Source organism: Tursiops truncatus, chromosome 4, assembly GCF_011762595.2.
Source record: "Tursiops truncatus isolate mTurTru1 chromosome 4, mTurTru1.mat.Y, whole genome shotgun sequence".
NCBI classification, from domain to species: Eukaryota; Metazoa; Chordata; class Mammalia; order Artiodactyla; family Delphinidae; genus Tursiops; species Tursiops truncatus.
The window spans coordinates 84232950-84253897 of record NC_047037.1 but is presented as its reverse complement, the minus strand read 5'-3'; the positions used below and the strand labels follow the sequence as shown (position 1 = coordinate 84253897).

General features: G+C 39.5%; 1 protein-coding gene across 3 annotated transcripts in view; it reads right to left on the bottom strand.

Annotated features, from left to right (window-relative positions):
* The window catches only part of USF3 (upstream transcription factor family member 3), a 48146-nt gene extending 27511 nt beyond the window's left edge, over positions 1–20635 (bottom strand). Inside the window, exons 1-2 of one of the 3 annotated variants that reach the window (XM_073804219.1) lie at positions 20381–20635; positions 629–17175 (exon numbers count right to left, since the gene is read on the bottom strand). The gene's annotated coding sequence lies outside the window, so the exon portion shown is untranslated. Of the gene's footprint in view, positions 1–619; positions 17176–20380 lie in introns of all 3 variants that reach the window. The other 2 variants (XM_019923099.3, XM_019923098.3) reach the window with 2 other exon arrangements.
* Between the last annotated feature and the right edge of the window lie 313 nt (positions 20636–20948).

Sequence of the window (20948 nt, the reverse complement as noted above, 5' to 3'; positions counted from 1 at the left end):
CTTTTCAAAAGAGGTCTGTCAAGTTGGGATACCTGTTCTGATACACTGGAGGAGGCTGCAAGAGCAGTTCCCTATTTTCTCTTTGAGAGAAAAAGAAGGCAGCAAGTAAGGAACCAAAGTCAGCGTGAGTTTAAAATCTGGTTCTGCCATTTCCTAGCTGTGAGGTCCTGGGCAAGTTATGTAACGTCTTGGAACCTCAGATGCTTCATCTCGAAAGTGGATCATAATCACAGTATCTAGATTATTGGGCTGTTTCAAGAAAGGAATGATGAAATAATGCAGGGAGAGGACAACAGCATGGTGCCTAGCTGGAGTAAGAATTTAATCAACATTGGCCATGGATATTAATGAGGTATTTCAGGTTAAGGCTTTAGCTCTAGAAAGGAGGGGGAAGGGTCCTGGGAAAGAAAGAAGTAGATGCAGACAAGGTGCTGACAGAAAAGTACTAACTGAAGCAGCCTGAGGAGAAATGTGTGCTCTAGACCCATTTCCAGCAGCTTATTCCAACCTTCTCCCTAACATTTATGAAGGTCCAGATCAGCCTAAAAAACAAGTTCACATTAGATAACCACAGACTGACAATGCGGGACACGTGAGTAAATAAATCAATCCCTGTCACCTTTCTCACCCAAGGGCTTGCAGAATTTCTTCACTTTTGATTCCTGGCTTCCAACGCCTCCCGTTTCTGATCCAAATCTATCATCTTCTGCCAGAAGATGGTCTATAAGTTATGTTTTCTTCTTACTACACAAGAGAAAAATCAGTGAATGTTTATAGGTTTCCATTAGCAGCATGGAAAACAAGGACTAGCAACCTAGAGCAGACAGGCAGATTTTCTGTGGCATACAGAATGATCCTGAATTCTCCCCACCTCTCAAAAGTTAATGAACCTGGTTGCTTTCAAAAGTCACTTCCCCGTGGGTTATGAGTGCTCCGCCCTGCACAAAGATGGTAGCACAGCAACCACTGGACAGTCTCCAGGAGGTGATTCTCCCCTTTCTCATGCATGCTCAGTGTTCCTTGCCCTCTGCTGTCCTCAATTCTAAAATTATCTTTCCTTCAATCTCCTACTTCCCCATTCTCTCTTGTGCGAATGACTGAAAACTTACTCGAGGACCTACCACTAAGGCACCAGGAAGACAGCCCTCACATCTGCACATTGTCTGTGCTCTTAAAAAATGCAAATATGGGGAGGGGAATTCCCTGGTGATCCACTGGTTAGGACTCAGCACTTTCACTGCCAGGGCCTGGGTTCAGTCCCTGGCCGGGGAACGAAGAGCCCACAAGCCTTGCAGCATGGCCAAAAAAAAAAAAAGCAGACATATGGGGGCTTCATCCCAGACAAATGAGAAGTGCTAGGTAGGGCCCAGGAATCTGTATTTTCAACAAGGTCTCTGGGTGATTTTTTTCTTTTTCTTTTCTTCTTTTTTTTTTTGCGGTACGCGGGCCAGGCCTCACGGGCCCGGCCGCTCCGCAGCATGTGGGATCTTCCGGGACCAGGGCACGTACCCGTGTCCCCTGCATCGGCAGGCAGACTCTCAACCACTGCGCCACCAGGGAAGCCCTTCTCTTTTTTTTTTTGGACAAACTTAGCTCCTCTTTAGGGCAATATTTCCTAAACATTCCTGATCATCTGAAGGTAGTAGTTTAAAAATACAGATTCTCAGCCCATCCCAGACCCACTGAATCAATCTCTAAGGAAGGAATTCAAATCTCTGATGGAGGGATCTGAAATTTAATGAGTGCCCCCAGGTGGTTCTTATCAGGACAATTTGAAAGCACAGCTGGCAGGTATCTTGGTGAAATTTCAGGGACCTGACCAATACTCTACTGCAGGAGAGATTGTTTGGGATGTGGTATGAGAGTTGACCAGATAATTTTACCTATAAACCAGTAAGGTCAGATTTGCCTCATACCCACATGAGTCAGCATTTGGTCATTAATATCACAGTTCCAGTTGTTCCCCTGTAGCCCTTTTGCAAGTCTGCAGATTCATGTTACAATTAAGATACATGAAGTAAAAGTTTTAATTTTTTTTAACATCTCGAATCTTAAAGTAAATGACACTAGAGGCCTATCACATAAGTAAACACATTCAATAAACTTCACTGTGGTGAAAGCCAGTAGTTTACTGAAAGAGGAATATAACGGCAAACCAAAATCATCCAGTTTACCAAATGTCACTATAAATACCCATCTCAAAGCACATTTTAACCAATTCAATTAATCTAATTCAGTGCAAAATTATTTCCATGTCCATTACCTCCTGATATTAAAATTGCATTCCTTACACTGAAAAAGAACATTTACTGGCACGAAGAACTATATAATATTGTCATAATTCCTTGTCCACTTATTAATTAACCTACTAATAAGGAAATGGCACTTTTAATACAATATTTATGTAATTAAATACAAATATACCCTTTAAAATATTTAAAGTGCCATGAATTTTTGAAAATTGTCAAAACGTTACATTAGTAATCTATGGATTACTGTTTTTCACGGTAAGAAAGAATTATTTCTGAAATCAGTCAAACCCAGTGGTTCTCAAAGTGTGGCCTTCAGATCACCTGCATCAAAATTACATCTTTTAAAACTTTTGTTCCCCTCAGGGTAAAGCTTACATATTAGTCAAATGCACAGATTTTAGTGTAACATTCAGAGAGTTCTGACAAATGCATACACCTGTGTGACACAACCCCTAGCAAGGTACAGAACATTATTATCATCAGAGAAAGTTCTCTCATGACCCTTCCTAATCAGTGCCTTCCCCCTACTCCCAGAGAGGTGACCAGCCTTCTCATTTTTTTCACCACAGAGCTTTATAATGTATTAACTGAGAATGCTACTGTTTCAAACTTTTACTCAACATGTTAAAATTCATTTGTAGTTTGTTCCTCTTTACTCCTGAGTATGAATATATAATTGTGTGTGAATTTATAACCCAATTTGTTCATTCATTTTTCTGTTCATGGCCACCTGGACTGTTTCCATGTTTTGGCTACTATGAATAAGGTTGCTACCCAAGAACACTGTTGTGTAAGTCTCTTTGTGGATATAGTCTTTCATTTCTCTTGGTAAATACCTACAAGTATAATTGTTTATCACGTTCCCTTAAGTTCCACTCCTAGGTATTTACCCAAGAGATGTCACACTTTCTCCAGAGTGATAGTACCATTTTGCACCGCCCACGATGTAGAAGAATTGCTCGTTGCTCCACAGCCTCGCCAGTACTGGGTTTTGTCAGCCTGTTAATTTTAGCCATGCTGGTGAGTATATTGCGGTATCCCATTATACTTTAATTTGCACTTCTTCATGACTAATGATATTGAATGCTTCTTTTTCTTTTGCTGCATCACGCAGCTTGCAGCATCTTAGTTCCCCAACCAGGGATCCAGCCCATGCCCCCTGCAGTGGAAGCGTAGTGTCCGAACCACTGGACCGCCACGGAATTCCCTTGAATGCTTTTTATGTGCCTATTAAGACCATTTGTAGATCTTCTTTTGTGTGTTCATATCTTTAACCAGTTTTTTAATTGGACTGTTTATCTTTTTATTATTGATTAATAGGAAGTCTTTATATATTCTGAGTTATTAACTGATATATCTTCTGGACACCTGTCCTTTGTCTGAAATATATTTTGCAAACACTTTCTCCTATTACGTGGCTTGCCTATGCTTTTTCTTATTTTCTTTTTTTCTCTCTTCAAGTTCATTGATTCTCTGATTTGATTTGATTTGATTTTTTGGCTCCACCTCAGGGCACGTGGGATCTCAGTTCCCCACCCAGGGATGGAACCTGTGCTCCCTGCACAGGAAGCAAGGAGTCTTAACCACTAGACTGCCAGGGAAGTCCCTGCCTATGTATTTTCTTAAATGTGCCTTTTGGTGAGCAAAATTCTTGATGAAATATAACATCACTTTTTCTTATCATTTTTTTTTTTTTTGCGGTACGCGGGCCTCTCACTGCTGTGGCCTCTCCCGCTGCGGAGCACAGCCTCCGGACACGCAGGCCCAGTGGCCATGGCTCACGGACCCAGCCGCACCACGGCATGTGGGATCCTCCCGGACCAGGGCACAAACCCGTGTCCCCTGCATCGGCAGGCGGACTCTCAACCACTGCGCCACCAGGGAAGCCCCTCAATTTTTTCTTTTATGATTATTTCTTTTTGTGTCCTGGCCAAAAAACCTTTACCCATCCCAAAGATATTCTCCTATGGTTGCTTCTAGAAAGTTTATAATTATAAATTAATTACTAATTAATTATAATATTTAGGTCAATGATCCATATTATTTATGGCATGAGGTAGGGGTCAAAGTTCTTTGTCTTTCATACGGATATTTAGTTGTTCCAACACCATTGCTTGAAAAGATTTCCTTTCTTCAATGGCATCTTTGTTAAAAGTCAAATATCTGTAACAGTGCAGTTCTGTTTCTAGGCTCTCTATTCTGTTGCTCTATATTCTGATCTATCCTTATATTATCACCACACAGTCTTGATTAAGCTTATGTTTAAAATATAGATTCCTACACCCCACCCCAGACCTAATGTATCAGAATCATGGGAGGGAGAGGTCCAGGAATATGCAGTTCTAACAAGCTTCCTGTTGATTCTTATACACCCCAAAGTTAGAAAGTATTACATTACTTTAACACTCCTTCCTCTAAAACTGATACAAATTGGTGAGCTTACACATTAGGGTCCACTTGGAAAGACCAGTGAACTTGGATTTAGGAAACCCGAGCTCTGTCTCAGATTTGCTACTCAATAGCTATATTCCATTTTATTTACCATAACCCAGGGCCTAAGTTTTTTCATGTGTAAAAGAGGGTAGGTCTAGACTCAACTGTTCAAGTATGGATTGAGTATGTACACTGCCTAGCAATTGCAGAAATAAAGATGAATACAGTCTAGATCAAGGCTTTCCAAAAAAGCTTTGTGCAGTGGAAAATCTACTTTCCATATGGTCACCACTAGTCACACGTGGCTATTAAGTGCTTGAAATGGGGCTAGTGAGACCATGGAATAAAATTTTTCATTTTCTATATTTTTAAGTAATTTAAATAGCTACTTGTGGCTAGTGGCTACTGTACTGGACAACACGGGGAATGTAAAAAATAAGTTAGAAGGTGAAAGATGAACTAAAAGATAGGTTAATGAATGTCAGCTTCCTGGTTTTGGTATTGTCCTACATTTATAAAAGATGTCACCTTTGGGTGAAGCGGGGTGAAGAGCACATGGACTCTTTGTACTGTGTTTGTATCTTCCTTTGAGTCTATAATTATTTTTAAAATAAAAACTTTTTAAAAGTGAGTTTAGGGAATTCCCTGGTGGTCCAGTGGTTAGGACTCCGCACATTCACTGCCGAGGGCCGGGGGTGTGAAGGGCAGAAAGAGAACCTGGACCAGACTGTAAAGGAATTTTCTATGCCTAGTGAATGTGTTCAGATTTTACCTTAAAATCAGTGGTTCTTGAATAGCAATCCAAGAAACTAGCCTAGCACCACTGGTCTGAAGTAAAATGAAGTCCCCCCGGTCTACAGTAAAATAGAAAAAAGGACAATGCAGTTAGGATATTTTTTCTTTTTTATTGGTAATATAACTTACGTACAGTAAGTCACTAACTTAAGTTCACTGCTCCATGCTTTTTTGGAGGCCACGGCGGTGAAAGCCTGTGATCCTAACCACTAGGCCGCCAGAGAACTCCTCATGCGTTTTTATACATGAATACAACTATGTAACCACCACTCTGATCAATATACAGAACATTACCAGCATCTCAAAAGGCTCTTTTGAGGTCACTGCCACTTAATTCCCTGAAGTTTCTTTTAAAAGTATATATTCAGGGATTTCCCTGGCAGTCTGGTGGTTTAAGACTTTGTCTTCCAATGCAGGGGGTGCAGGCTCGATCTCTGGTCGGGGAGCTAAGATCCCACATGCCTTGTGGCCAGAAAATCAAAACATAAAACAAACACTACTGTAACAAATTCAATAAAGACTTTTAAAATGGTCCATATAAATAAATAAATATATATATATATATATATATATATATATATATATATTCAAAGAAGAATATATATTTCCAAAGAAGACATACAAATGACCAACAGGTATGTGAAAAGATGCTCAACATCTAATCATCAGGTAAATGCAAATCAAAACCACAAAGAGATCTCATTTCACACCTGTTAGAATGGCTATTATCAAAAAGTCGAAAGACTGTTGGTGAGGGTGTGGAGAAAAGGGAACCCTCTTGCACTGTTGGTGGAAACATAAACTGGTACAGCCATTATGGAAAACAGCATGGAGGTTCCTCAAAAAATTAAAAATAGAACTACCATATGTTCCAGCATCACACTTCTGGGTATATATCCAAAGGAAATAAATCACTATCTCAAAGAAATATCTGTACTCCATTCATTGCAGCATCATCCACAGTATCCAAGATATGGAAACAACCTAAGTGTCCATTGACAGATGAATGGGTAAGGAAAATACTGTACTATATGAATGTATTATTTTGTATATTGTATGTGATATATATATGTGTATGTATATATCATTTGGCCTTAAAAAAAGGGAAATCCTGACACTTGTAACAACATGGATCAGCCTGAAGGACATTATGCTAAATGAAATAACCCAGACACAAACAAACACTGTATGATCTCACTTATATGTGGAAACTAAAAAAGTCGAACTCATAGTAACAGAGGGTAAAATTGTTGTTACCAGGGGCCAGGGGGTGGAGGAAATGGTCAAAGTGTACAATCAGTTATACACTGAGAAAGTTCTGAAGACCTAATGTACAGCATGGTGACTATAGTTAATATAAGGTATTGTATATTTGAAATTTGCTGAGAGAAAATCTTAATTGTTCTCACCACAAACGGTAGCTATGTGAGGTGACAGATATGTTAATTAGCTTGACTATGGTAATCATTTCACAACGTACACTTATATCAAAGCATTATGTTATATACCTTAAATATATATAATTTTTATTTGTCAATCATACCTCAATAAAGCTGGAAAAAATATATGTATACATTCAGGAGTGTGCTACTACCTCATACATTGCTGGTGGGAATGTAAAATGGTGTGGTCACTTTGGAAAACAGTCTGGCAGTTCCTCAAATAGTTAAACACAGAGTTGCCACATAATCCAGCAATTCCACCTAGGTATATACCCAAGAGAATTGAAAACACATGTTCACACAAAAACTTGTACATGGATATCTGTAGCAGCAATGTTGATAATAGTTTAAGAGTTGGAACAAGCGAAATGTCCTCAAGTGACAAGTAAATAAAATGTGATATATCCACACAGTGGAATATTGTTCAGCAATAAAAAGACGTAAGTACTGATACATGCTACAGCATGGGTGATCCTTTATATTATAAACATTATATTAAATGAAAGAAGTCTGACACAAAATGTCACATATTGTGACCTTTATTTATTCCATTTATAAGAAATGTCCACAACAGGTAAACCCATAGAGAAAGAAAGTAGTTGCCAGGGGTTGAGAAGGATGGGGAGTGAATGCTAATGAAGAAGGTGGTGGTGGGGGGTCTTCGGGGGATGATGAAATGTTCTAAAATTAGATAACGGTGATGGTTGCACAACTCCGTAAACATACTAAAAACCATTGAATTACTCTTTAAATGGTAAACTTCATGGTATGTGAATTATGTCTCAATCAAGATTTTAAATTAAAAAAAAACTGTTTGATAGAAGTCTCTTTGGGTAATTTGAAACTCTACCCATTCACCTTTTTCATCACTTTGTACATCTGCTTTCTTTCAGCATATAATTTCAAAATTCTACTTAGTTACCAGTCATCCCCAATTTCCCTAACACAGGGAAAATGTGAAGCCACCAAAAAGTACTGGCATTTATTTAAGAGAAGATTTAGTTTAACTTTCAGTGGCAAGTTGCATTTTCTTCCCACCAAGAAGCAAATTAGTGGTAAAGGTTAATTTTAATTGTGTCTTTAGATACTATGAAGAGAAAAACCTAATTCTTATAAAAATTTCAAGCTGGAATTAAAGTGTCTTAATTGAAAATATTTTATGGCACATTCCTTAAACATCATTTGTCCATGGGTTGAGAAAGATCTTTTCAATCTCGGTATTTGTCTTGCTGCTGTTTAACGCATTCCTAAGCATTTTACAGTTACTTAAAATGTTTTAAGAGTGGCTATGTAGATATGCAATTTTAAAATATGTTCCATTTCTTTATATGAGATCTATAATAAATCCTTAGTTCTCTCCAATCAAAATGATTTACACTACTGAACTAGAATATGATCCATGGAAATTACAACGCAATTAAGCATTAATTCCTGGTCTGGGTCACAGTCATTAAAATGTTAGGCCATAGGCGATGCTATGTTCTGTTTTTTACTTAAGGTGGGCATTTCTCCATGTCATTCAAAATTGTGATTACAGCATTTACGTTTAGTATCTTGGATATACGTATGCTATCATCTTATTTAGTGCTTTGAGGCACCTTTGCTCTCTGTATTTTGCTAGATGAGCTACAATTTGCATTTATCTTCTCCAGCATTTTAGGTTAATAACCTCCTACCTGGTCTACGGGGTTCAACTCATTAAATCTTGAAATCTGGCATATATGTATTAATAGTGGGAATAGCACAGGGGTGCTTTTCACACCCAAAAGAATCCTTCTTCTATGCATGTGGTTTCAGCAGCTGCTTTCCATCTTGGTGGGAACTTGAGGAGCTGTTTATGAGTGTGCTGTGTTGTCTTCTGCTTTCTGTAACTGCTATCAGAAGTTCTAATTTTCTCTGCCGTTAAAGAAATATTACGTCCTTTAACAATGTCTATTGGCTCCCACCATCATGTTCGGTGCAATCAGTCACGGAGTTTTCATAAATGTCAACCTTGAGATGCTATGACATATATAAGAATATGAAATAATGAAGTCCTGCTTTTACTGGGCAGTTGAGTGAAACTATATTTCAAGAAAAAGAAATAAGCCAAGGGCATAGTAATTTGCTGAATGCAGTTTTAAATTTTTATTTTTAAGCTACACAAGTAAACTGTATAAAAAAATGGTTTTGTTTTGTTTTGTTTTGTTTGCGGTACGCGGGCCTCTCACTCAACCTAATAGCTCCACCCATACAATGTAGTTATATGTACTGATAGTCAAATTTATTTATTTACCTATTTATTTGTTATGTATTGTATCTCCCCCAAATTCACATGTTGAAGTCCTACTGCCCAATACTTCAGAATGTGACTGTATTTGAGGATAGGATCTTTAAAGAGGTAATTAAGTTAAAATGGGGTCATTAGGGTAGGCCCTAATCCAAGATGACTGGTGTCCGTATAAGAAAAGGAGATTAGAATGCAGACCACACAGACATAGGGAGGACCACGTGAGGAGAAAGCAACCATCTACAAGCCAAGGAGAGGCTTCAGAAGAAACTATACCTGCTAACACCTTAATCTTGGATTTTGAGCCTCAAGAACTTTAAGAAAATTAATTTTTCTTGTTTAAGCCATCCAGCCTGTGTATTTTGTTATGGCAGCCCTAGCAAATAAGTCAATAAATAAATAAATATTGATAAATAAATAAATGTTACAAGTAAACTTGTATAGAATACCTATCCTTTGGGATGGGGAGGAGAACATATGTTAATAAATGATGCACAGAATTTCTCTGGAAGGACTGTCTTTGAGGAAGGGAAATGGGGGACACAGTACACAGGAGACCTAGTGTATATCTTCAAATGCAATTTTAATTTTTGCCACATGTATGCATTATGAATTAATTTTTGTCTTTCTAATAAATGCATTTAAGGCTATAATATTTCCTCAAGGTACAACTTTGTCCACAGCCCATAAATTTTGACAGGTAATATTTTCAAGTTATTAATTTCTAAACAGTATACAGTTTCACTTAAATATTAAATTATTTTTTAAATGCTATACTGAAAAACAAAAAAATAAACATTACCCCTAACCATATCCCTTTTTTCAAGGAGGAAAATCAAAGTCCCCATTACCACCTATTCATTCTACCCTCTCCCAGTTGGTAATCAAATTTGAGATCAATTTTCTTGATCTTTCTACAGTTATTTACATATATGCATTATCACATGCACAACTTTTTTTATAAAAATTAAATCATGCTCTATGTCACTCTGCAATATGCTTTATTTTTACTTTGAAATACATTATGGACATCCTTCCAGTAAGTACATATCAATTTAACTTACTCTTTTTCATACCTGCATAGCATTGTGTAACATGGATGAGCCATCATTTATTTAGCTGTTACCCACTGATGAATACTCTTTATCCCTCTTTCTTTTTTATTTATTTTATTTTAAAAATTTTTATTGGAGTATAGTTGATTTACAATGTTGTTATCCCTCTTCCTTTTTTACTTCTGGGTTTTGTTTTGTTTTGTTTGCTATTAAAAACAATGCTGACAAAAAAAGGGTATAATCAACATTTTTTAAATTTTTCAGTCCAAAGCAACACAAAATATCTTATTATTGCTTAACTTGCATCTCCTTGAGGACTAATGAGGCTGAATACCCTTTCATATGTTATAAATCATTTATATTTCTTTTTTCCATGATTTGCTTGTTTTTATTACCTTGACTTTTTCTTCTTTGTAATTTCAACTTTTATATCCTCTTCAAACTTAGGTAAAGTAAAAAGCTTTCCAAGAAGTTATATTTCTTCTTTTTGGTTCCACTTTTGTTAAGAGTGTGTGTGTGTGTGAGAGAGAGAGAGAGAGAGAGTGAGAGAGTGAGAGAGTGAGAGAGTGAGAGAGTGAGCGAGGAGGGGGGGGAACTATTTCCTTGCATTACAACTGGCAATAAAAAATTTTCAATTTTCAGAATTTGAGATTTTCTGTGTAGCCCTGTTACATGATATATTTTTGTTAAGTGTTATATGAGTATTTGAGAAGAGTGTGTATTTTTAGCTCCTTAGGTATAAAGTTTTATCAACTATTTTAAATTAAATGTTTGTTGTCTGGAATTAAATTTTGATAACAAGTTACTATGCATTTTCTTCCATTCAACATTTGCCTGGAGTATGTATGTGTGTATTTTATTTTTAACCTTTCTGCATTATTTTGTTTATATTTGTCTAAAATAACACAAACCTGGAGATTTGTTTCTACATAATTTAAGAGCTTTTTTAAAAAAAAAAGAGAATGTATTACAGTCACATTTATTGTAACTATTGCTACATTTGGTCATATTTCACTTTTTTTCTCTTCCCTCCTCCACTAAGTTTTTATTTTTCCTTGGCTGGCTTTTTGTTTATTTTCCTCAATATCTTCTTTCCTTCTATATCTATTCTATTCATAAATATCCTTAACAATTTTAAGAAACATACTGTAGTGGACATTTGTTAGACATTTTCTCCTCTCCACTCCATGAACTTCCCCAATTTTCACTTAGGTATGTACCCCTCCCCAGCACAGCCCTTGTGCTTCAGTAGTAGGCCTTGGCAGGTCTTGGCAAATGATTTTTTTTCTGACAACAGTGACTGGTCTCTGACCTATCCAATCAAAGCAAAGCTCAGGACTTTTCTTTGATGATGTGGGTAGCTGTGCCCTTTCTCTCTCCAATTTAAAGAGAAAGCAGGTAATTCCAAATACTGAACTTGCAGACATCTTGCAAAAGAGGGAAGCCAGTCTGAGGATGAAACTGACACACAAAGAAAAGCAAAGCTGAGAGGATAAAGCTGACAGAAAAGGAATCACATATCAATAACTTAAGATATACTAATATTAAATTTAAACAAATTTTCTTCCTATTAAAAACAGTATCTATGGTCTCCTCTTCTACCACTACAGAAGTTTTAACACACTCTAATTCTTACCCACCAAATGCCCACCATCTCCCCTCTGCCAAAGACTTACTGAAATTGTGCAGAATTTTAGTTCTAGAGTATTAGTTCTCCTCCTAGATATATATTGCATGTCCAACAGCTCATAGTTTTCTTCTTTGTTCTTTTGTACCACATTTTGGAAGAACTCCTTGGTCTGATCTTCTAGTTCATTAATTCAGTCATCTATTACAACCATGCTGCTATTCAGCCTGCTATTAAAGTTTTTATTTCAGAAAACATGTTTTCAATTTCCAAAAACTGTCTTGTTCTTGTTTCTTTTTCATAGCACCCCACTGTTATTTTATGGAAATTATATTCCCTAAAATCTTTCAGGATTATTTTTGAATAACAAATATTATCTTTTATCTATTATATTCAATTTGTTTTCTCAAAAATCAATTCCTCTGTTTGTTCAGCTTGGTGTCCCTCTTTCACCCTCTTGATTTTCCTTAAATATTTAGTGAGTCTTGGTTAATAGAACTGATAGCTAAAGTTGGTTTCCCCAGCACAGTGGTTCTCAACTCTGGATGCACTGTAGAAATCATCTTTAAAAAAAGAAAAGAAAAGAAAAGAAAAGCTCCCTAGGTGCTTTTAATGGGCATCCACCACTAACAACCACTGCTTTAATATACGTGAATATCACTCTTCTCCCCATCATGGAAGTGTATGCTGATTATGAGAGTGCTGGCTATCCAGAGAATCATGCAGAGATGGAGGGGAGCAGCTAGATGGGTAACTTCTGAAGGAAGGAACCCTACTTTCACAGGGGCACTTAGAAGTTCTCTGAGGTATAACCCTGATTCTCTCTCTGGCCCTCAAGCCCAAGATGGAGATACACCCAATTTATATAAATAAGTTCTAGTAGCTTAGCTCGAGAGTAAACACTGTAATTAGCTATTCTAATTAGGCCTGGTACAGTTGTTCTAAAATCCAGTAACTAATTACCTTTTGACCATTGTTACCATCTGAATATTTGCTTTCCCCATCCCTCCCCCCCAAATTCATATGCTGAAATCCTAATCCCTAAAGTGACAGTATTAAGAGGTGGGACCTTTAGGAGATGATTAGGTCATGAGGGATTGGTGCCCTTATAAAACAAGGCCCAGAGAAGTCGCTTGCCCCTTCCACCTTGTGAGGATGCAGCAAGACGTAGGCGGTCTGCAACTCAGAAGAAGGCCTTCACCAGAATCCAACCATGCTGGCACCCTGATCTGGACTCCCAGCCTCCAGAACTGTGAGAAATAAATTTCAGTTGTTTATAAGCCACCCAGTCTATGGTATTTCGTTATAACAACCAAAATGGACTAAGACAACCAACCTCAACTTTTCAAAGTCTCTGAGAATTGGGGTTTTCCACAATTGTGTTGGCAAAACTCACTTTTCTAGTGTTTCTGCTTTAAGCCTGTATCACATTGCAGATTTCTCAATGCTGTAAGGTTTGTCACCAAGCTGCTCCTATATGCTTTTCATTTCTCCTAAAGTCCTCAATGTTTTTCGTCTTTAGATGACACCTTTCCCAGCTTCTCAACACTAATAAGGATGTGTCCTTATTCTCCCATTTTCTTATTCTTGTTATTTAACTGGATTTTTTCATTATACAAATAAAACACCCTTATATTAAACCACTCCGATCATTCTGAAGGATTTAAGCTGTAAAAGTAGTAGTCTTCTCCACCAACTGTCCTCCTCAAATTTCCTATTAACACTCTTTAGTACTTTCTTACTTTTTGGCACTGTAAGATGCTCCAGACTCATCTTGTGACATACATCCTATTGTTTCTCTGGAGAAGCCTGACTAATATAGTGGGTAATCCGTAAGGAGCAGGCAGGAGCTTTTTAAAGTTCCTCAAGTGATTGTGAGGCACGGCCACTGTAATCAGTAACACAGATTCTCTCAAGTTCCCCATATTCTTCACCTGACATTAATGAATGAATGGTAGAGTGGAATGAGACTAGCCTTTGATATCAGACTGAGGATCAAATCTCAAAGTTCACATTTACTAGCTATTTGCTTTTAAAAATAAGTATTCCTTGAAGTCTTAGTATCCTCACATTTAAAATTGGGAGATTATCACCAACCCCTCAAAGAACTCTTAGGAGTTTACATGATAATACGTTTAACGGATCAAGCAAAGTGCCTGGTATGTAGCAAGAGCTAAAGACACTTTACTTGCCTTTCTTCCATTTCCCCCCTAATTCACTGGGAAGATGAAGGTCATCTGGTTCACGTTCCTTAACTGGATCCTACATTTATCATAACAGACCTCTGTCTATACATCTGTCCTTTCAGGCTACCAGAACATCCTAAAGCTAATTCCACCACCTGTGGAGAGAGATTCTATACTTGATTCTTTCCTCTTTAGTACTATATTCCCTCCTTAACCATTTCTCTCTTGTTTCCAAAATACAAAGAGTTTCCTCATATTAAACTGGAATTTACTGCCTTTTCTGTCTATCATTCCGTTTCTTTCCTCCTTTCCTATGAAACGTCTCACCTTTCCTTCACTGGCCAGTCTCTTCTAAAGCCCGTGGCAGTACGCCTTCTGATTGCTCCTGCTAGCCAAAACTGCTTTCTTAGAGGTCAGGGACTATTTTTCACCAAGTCAAAGGTCTTCTCCTCTCTGCAGGATTTGAGGCTGCTGATCTCTGCCTTTTCTTGAAATTCTCTCTCCCAGGCTGTCTTCCTCTCTCCAATTATGCATCATCTTTCTCTAACATGAATCCTCGTCTTTCTCTCACTTTGACTTCCAAGGCTGAATGCTTTTTTTCTATTTGCTTTTCCCCTGCAAAGTTTCAAATTGTTTCTGTGTAAAAGCTGTTATGTTTTCTACAATAAAGCTACATTTCAACACTGATCTTACTCCAAATCTTTGGTTAGGCAAAGCTCTCTTCAGAGCAATTCATTTCAAAACCAATAAACAAGAGTCTGTGTGCAACATGTCAAATGGCCTTGCCTCTTAAGAGACCTATTTCCGATTTCTCCATTTTATCAACGACACCAAAATTTTAACATGGCTTTAAACTCAAAAGTAACCTTCAGATCTTCTCACCGAATCCTATCAGTTTGTTGCACAATGTTCTTCTCATGTTTGTTACTACCACCTTAGATGAGTCCCCATTTTACACAGCTCTGGTTCTTTCTTGCTCCCAGCCTTTTCCCTATTCTTCAATGGTTTTATACTCCAATGTCTCATTCATCTTTCCACTGCGCTGTATCCTATCACATGCCTGTCCTGCTCCAGAATCTACAGTACCATTTTCCAACATCTACTGTATCAAATCCAAACTCTTGGGTCCTACCTTTCATGACTCTACCTCACATTGCCTTCTTTATTGCAGGGCTCACTCATCCATTTCTACCTAGTACAACACACAGAGGAGCAGGGTTATATAGCTGATCACATCATCTACTCTTCCCTCCTCCCCAATTCAGACAGATGTTTCCCTGTGCTCCTTATCAGCTAGTTTATTTTTTGCTAAATCTATGCTATTTTCCCACTGACACAACCTTTCCACTTTGCTCTGCTTATCCAAATCCTACTAACTCTTTAAAGCCCAGTGCAAATACGTCCTCTTCTATAAAACCTTCCCTAATATTTCCAGCTAACACTAAACCTTCTACCTTTGTTCTGGAGTCTATCACTCCCACTTCTTAGCAATTTTGTTACAAAAATATATCCTTTCTCTCATATATTATTAATTTCTCCTTCCCTATTAGTGCTTTTACTTTAAAATATATTATTCATTTTTTTCCTATTTAAAAGATTAAAATTTTTTTTTTTCCTTTTCTGACCTTGCCACAGATTCTAGATGTTCCTAGTCTCTTCTCCCTTCCCACCATCAGGCTCCTTGAACAAGTAGTTTATACTCACTGTCCTTTCATCCTCACTTCCCATTCACTCTTCAACTCCCTGTTACATGGCTTTTATTCCTAAAACTGTTTACAACAAGCTCACACATCAAGATCTCCACACTGCCAGATCCTACGAACTCTGTAGGAAATATCTTGGTTTTGGCCTTCTGGCAATACCACCTCGCTCTTCCTTTGGACAGCTTCTCTCTCTGATTCCTGAGGTCTGATATGACTATCAAACATGGGCTCACCTCTGGGGTGGGCACAGGGCTGACCAACAAGACTCTGCACAAGGAGGAAAACTGGCTGAGGCTGAGTTAGCCCCACAGACCCATGTGATCCTAGAAGCTGCTTTCTCTGGTCTTCCCAAGGCTTCATTATTCTACCTTCCTTCACTTCCATGAACTTACCAGTATCTATCCATAAATCCCCCTTTCTTGCTTAGGTTAGCCAAAGACAATTTCTGCTGCTCTAACCAAAGAGAAATTGATCCTGCAAGTGGAGTTGAGGTAGAAGTGGTACCTCTCATGGTTACACTACAAATTTCTTCTCCCTGTCACCTTCACTACAGGCTTCTGCTGTTTAAGAAATTATAGTAGCTAAGGGGAGACCGCTTTTGCCAAGGGACCCAATAATGGCTTCATTAATTTGGAGGGAAGGCTGTCTGGGGCTCCTCATGCAGCCAGGTAATAGACAAAAGGGAAGTCACAGGGAGCATAGGTGGGAACAGGGAGAACCCTGGGGCACCTCTATTTACTAATACTAGCAGCAAAATTACCACACTACTGCTACATTACACAGACAAGGTCTGCCAGGGCTCAGACCCCTCAGGAATAAAGGTTTGCATGTCTGACTACACATGTCTGACCCCAAAGTCCATGCTCTTTAACGTACCACTTTCTACCATGACAATCTACTTGTAGCTCCTTAATCAAGAAATGCCCTCTCTCATCTCCATGCCTTTGCACCTATCACTGTGTTTGGAATGCTCATATCAACTTTCCAACTGGGAACTCCTAATTATCCTCTTTGAAACTTTCTCTGATCCCTACAGGTTAGTCCCAAACATCCTGACATAATACATACTCCACAATATCTTAACAGGAAATACACTCTATATGCTTATTGGCTATTCCCACTAGACCGTAAGCTTCTAAATGGTAGACACCACATCTTCCATATTGTATGCTCAGCAACTAGTACTCAGTACGGGAGTAATAAATGTCTATTGAAGGAATATCTGGTCTTTCTTAATTTTACATGGTATTAATCACTGCATCATCAATTTTGAGTACTTACGTTTAAATTAGCTAATGAATATTGTGTTCAGTCCCTTATTTGATATGATGCTCTCCAATCCTCCCAATAAGTCTAAAAACTTCTTGAGAGCTGAGTCCACACCATTTACTACTTCTGTATTCTCTTTAGCACCTAAGAGTATTTGGACACGTGGTAAACACTCAATAAATACTTGATGAACTGAATTAAAAACAGCATATTAGCACATTAATAGGAGCAATTTATTATGCCCTACTGATCTAATTAAAAGATCTGGACTTCTGAAGTAGTGCAATTGTACCCGTATGGAAAATTTAATGAGAAAAAGAAAAATTATCTAATTGAACAGTTAACAGCTTTTCTCTTAGAGTTCCACAAATATTTTACAGATAACAAGAGTCGACTTCCAGAGCTCAGAATAAAAGACTCAAGGCATATATTTCCATGCATGTTGGAAGGATGATTACATGTTTAAGCGATCTATCATAACCATAATTACTTAAATTCCACTAATCCCTAATAAATCCATAATAGGAGTCTAGGACATAAAAATATTTAATAGTGAAATCAGTTAATGCCAAATCAACCTATGCTAAAGATGTATATGGTTATCTTTGCATAATACATAACACAACAGTCATTTACTCATTTCACAAACATTTTTTGAGTGCCTACTAATAAGTGCTATGTTAGGTCCCAGAAGTACAAAGATGAAGAGAACACAGTTGCTATGTTCACGGGGTTCTAGCTCCACATGCTGCAATGGTATTTAAGAATACAGTGTAAATCATACCTCCTGGAGCTCTCAATGTGGCTGCTCTAGGGGTAGCAGGCTCATGGAGAAGGTGGATAAACACATACTCAACGGCAATGTGATTAGTGTTAACACAGAAATAAGTACAAGCTGTTATGGGGCCACAGAAAATCATCAACCTACTGAAGAAGTCAGGAAAATACATGGAAGAAACTGACATCCATACATGAATTCAATGTGAGTTAAGATGTGAGGAAGCTACCACGACAGAAACATCTGGGATGGAATCAAACCTGAAACTATGGTTGCAAACAGAGTGGGGAGGTTTCAAAGCAAATCAATCCAACCTACAGCAAACTATTGTAGAAGAGCGAAAACTAAAATACTCCTTGCCGTTAAGTTTGAGAATAATGAAACACATATACAAAAGAAGTTATAAATAAATGTATTAAAGAAAAAGAAAGTTAAACCACTACATGATGTAACCACAAAGGGAGTCTTTTAAACAATATGTGGATTAAAAGTTCAAAGGGAGCCAATCACTGAAGAGAAAGGTCTGTCCAGGAAAACCTTCATTAAAGTTTAGGGTTAGAACTGTTGTCACTGGGGAGAGGGCGCACAGGGAGGGGCATCCATATGCTGAGAAAGATCAATGTCATTAACAAAAGAAGGGATCTGAACTGCATATCTGTGGGACCACAAGGAGGCTCATGCTGGGAAGTAGCGGGGGGGAAAGCTGGACACATGAGTGAAGGCCTAATTTAGAAGAGCCTGGAAGGCAAGCCTAGTGGATTGGACATTGCTCTAGACACATAGTAGTTCTCAACCCTGACTGCTGAATTGAAACACCTGGGGAGCTTTAAAAACTACACCTACAGCTGAGGTTAACCCCACATCAAAAGTAAGAGACTCTCTGGGGCAAGCAGTCTGGGCATTAAAATGTAAAAGTACATAAGATGATTCTACTGTATAGTCCAGACTGAGAACCACTGGGTTAGAGGATAAAAAGGTAAGACATGAAAGATATGGTTAAGACCCAAGCTTGATTCAGTCTCTGTTTATAAGCAACAATTCTGAGTTGATTGCCTGTTGAAGCCTATCTCCTAACTTGAGTTAAACATTCTCAGTTTTCTTATGTTTCTTTTCCCTTGTTGACAATGCTAAGGTCTGAAAATAGGAAAACAGCAGATCAATTTCTCTTACCTGCCTATTTCACTGACTGCACAGTCTGCAACTTTAGAATTTTATTTCCATGAAATAAAATTCATGTAATTTTATTTATAGCATTTCAATCCTATGCTGCCCTTGAATCCCTGCAATGAGGTGCTTTTATTCCAAAGAATGTTCTAGGCTGCATGAATATCTGGATTTTATAAAACTTCTTTTTTAAATATAGAGAGAATGTAATACCTATGTATAAAAAAGTCATACTGCTTAGATTAGAGAAAAACGTGAGATTAAGTTCTTCTTTACACTGTTCCTGAGACAGGATACTGTTCCTGGTTTCATTAGTGCAATGATTACAAAGTATTTTGCTTATTTTGTAACAATTACTTTTAACGTACTTCACAAATAAAGGGAAACACCAAATGTATCCCATACAGCAACTCTGTACTACATTAAACACGCGTCCTGTGTAGGAGGAAAAAGTCATCAAAGTGATTAGAGTGCATGACAGCCTGTTGATCCTTCAAAAAGCAGGTTTACTTGTTTGATTGCTTTTTAAGAAAAAGCAAAGGTACAAATATGCTTCAGAATCTGTTACTCGCGGAAGGGTTTATTCAAGAAATCTGTACTTTGATAAGTAAGCAACTCTCTTTTTTCCGCAAACTTAAGTTACCCACAACTGTCTAGTTTCGTGTGGTGTTAGGTCAATATATCTACTTAATAGTAAAAACAGCATGAGAACGTAAGCTGGAAGTCATCAGCTGGGATCCCACATATAGGTTTATGCATTCTCTTATCTCCAGATAAAGTTAATAAATTCGAAGGACCATATCCCACTGTAACCGTAGTGGGGGGAGGGGGAAGGGGCCAGCGGGTATGGGAGAATCGTTCCTATTCAGAAAGGAAAAGAAAGGCTTCTAAAAAGAAGACGCAAGCCTAACTCTCCGACACAGGTGTCAGAGTTAAAAAGCAAGTCACAGGAGTCTGACCAGTGGGTCCGAAGGAAAATCGGAGGGCAAGGAAAGAAGAGGGAATGAAGGAAACAGGAAAAGGTGAAGGAGGCGGGCAAAGGCCATCCGGTATGAACCTGAATGCCCAGCTCTTTATGCACTCGGGGCAGCGTGGAGCCCTTCTCGCCCCGCGCACATGTCGGGGGTCGGTACGCAGCGCGATCCCCCCACGGGCCTGGCACCAGGGAACGCGGGCGCCGGGAGGTCGGGGAGAAGAGGGGTGCGCGCACCTTCGGCGCTCGCGCCCCACTAGGCTCCGCACGCAGGGGTCCCCAGGAGGAAGACACACTTTGCGCAGCCCTCGCCTCCGGGAGCGGGGAAGGGGTGGGTGGAGCAGAGCCCGGAGCCGCCCCCCGGAGCCGCCCCCGCAGCCCCGGCCCCCGCCCCCCGCCCCGGCTGTCAGCGGCCCCCTCGAGCAGTCACTCACCCCGGGGCTGCGTGGGCTCGGCCGCGGCGGCGGCGGCGACCCCAGCCTGGGTCATGATCCCAAGCGGGTTCCACAGGGTTGTCCGACCGCCCGGGCGAATCTCTCAGTCTGCGGCCGCCGCTTGCTCCTCTGGGGCTGGGGGAGCGCGGGCCCAGGCCCTCCTCTCCCCCCGCCCCCGCCGCCTCTTCCTGCGGCCACTGCCGCAGCTGCGAGCCCGAGCCTTCAAGGCCGGAGACCCGGCGGCAGCACGGCCTCAACTTTCCCAGCCCCCCTCCCCCCGCCCCTCCCGACCCCTCCCCCCGCCCCTCCCGCGGCCGCCGCTCGGCTAGCTAACAGCCTATCCTGGGTGTACCGCGGTCCCGCCTCTGCCACTCATGGCACCAATCCGATCCCGGGGAGGCTGCCGTGGTAGCCGATCAGAACCCGAGACGCCGTTGCGCTCTGCTAGAGGGCGGGAGGAGGTGGAGGGAAAAGTGAAGAGTGAACGGGCCTCTGGCGGCCCAATGAGGAGGGCCGGGGGGCGGAGGTGTGCAAGTTGGGTTGAAGGAACAGGAAATATTCTTAAAGG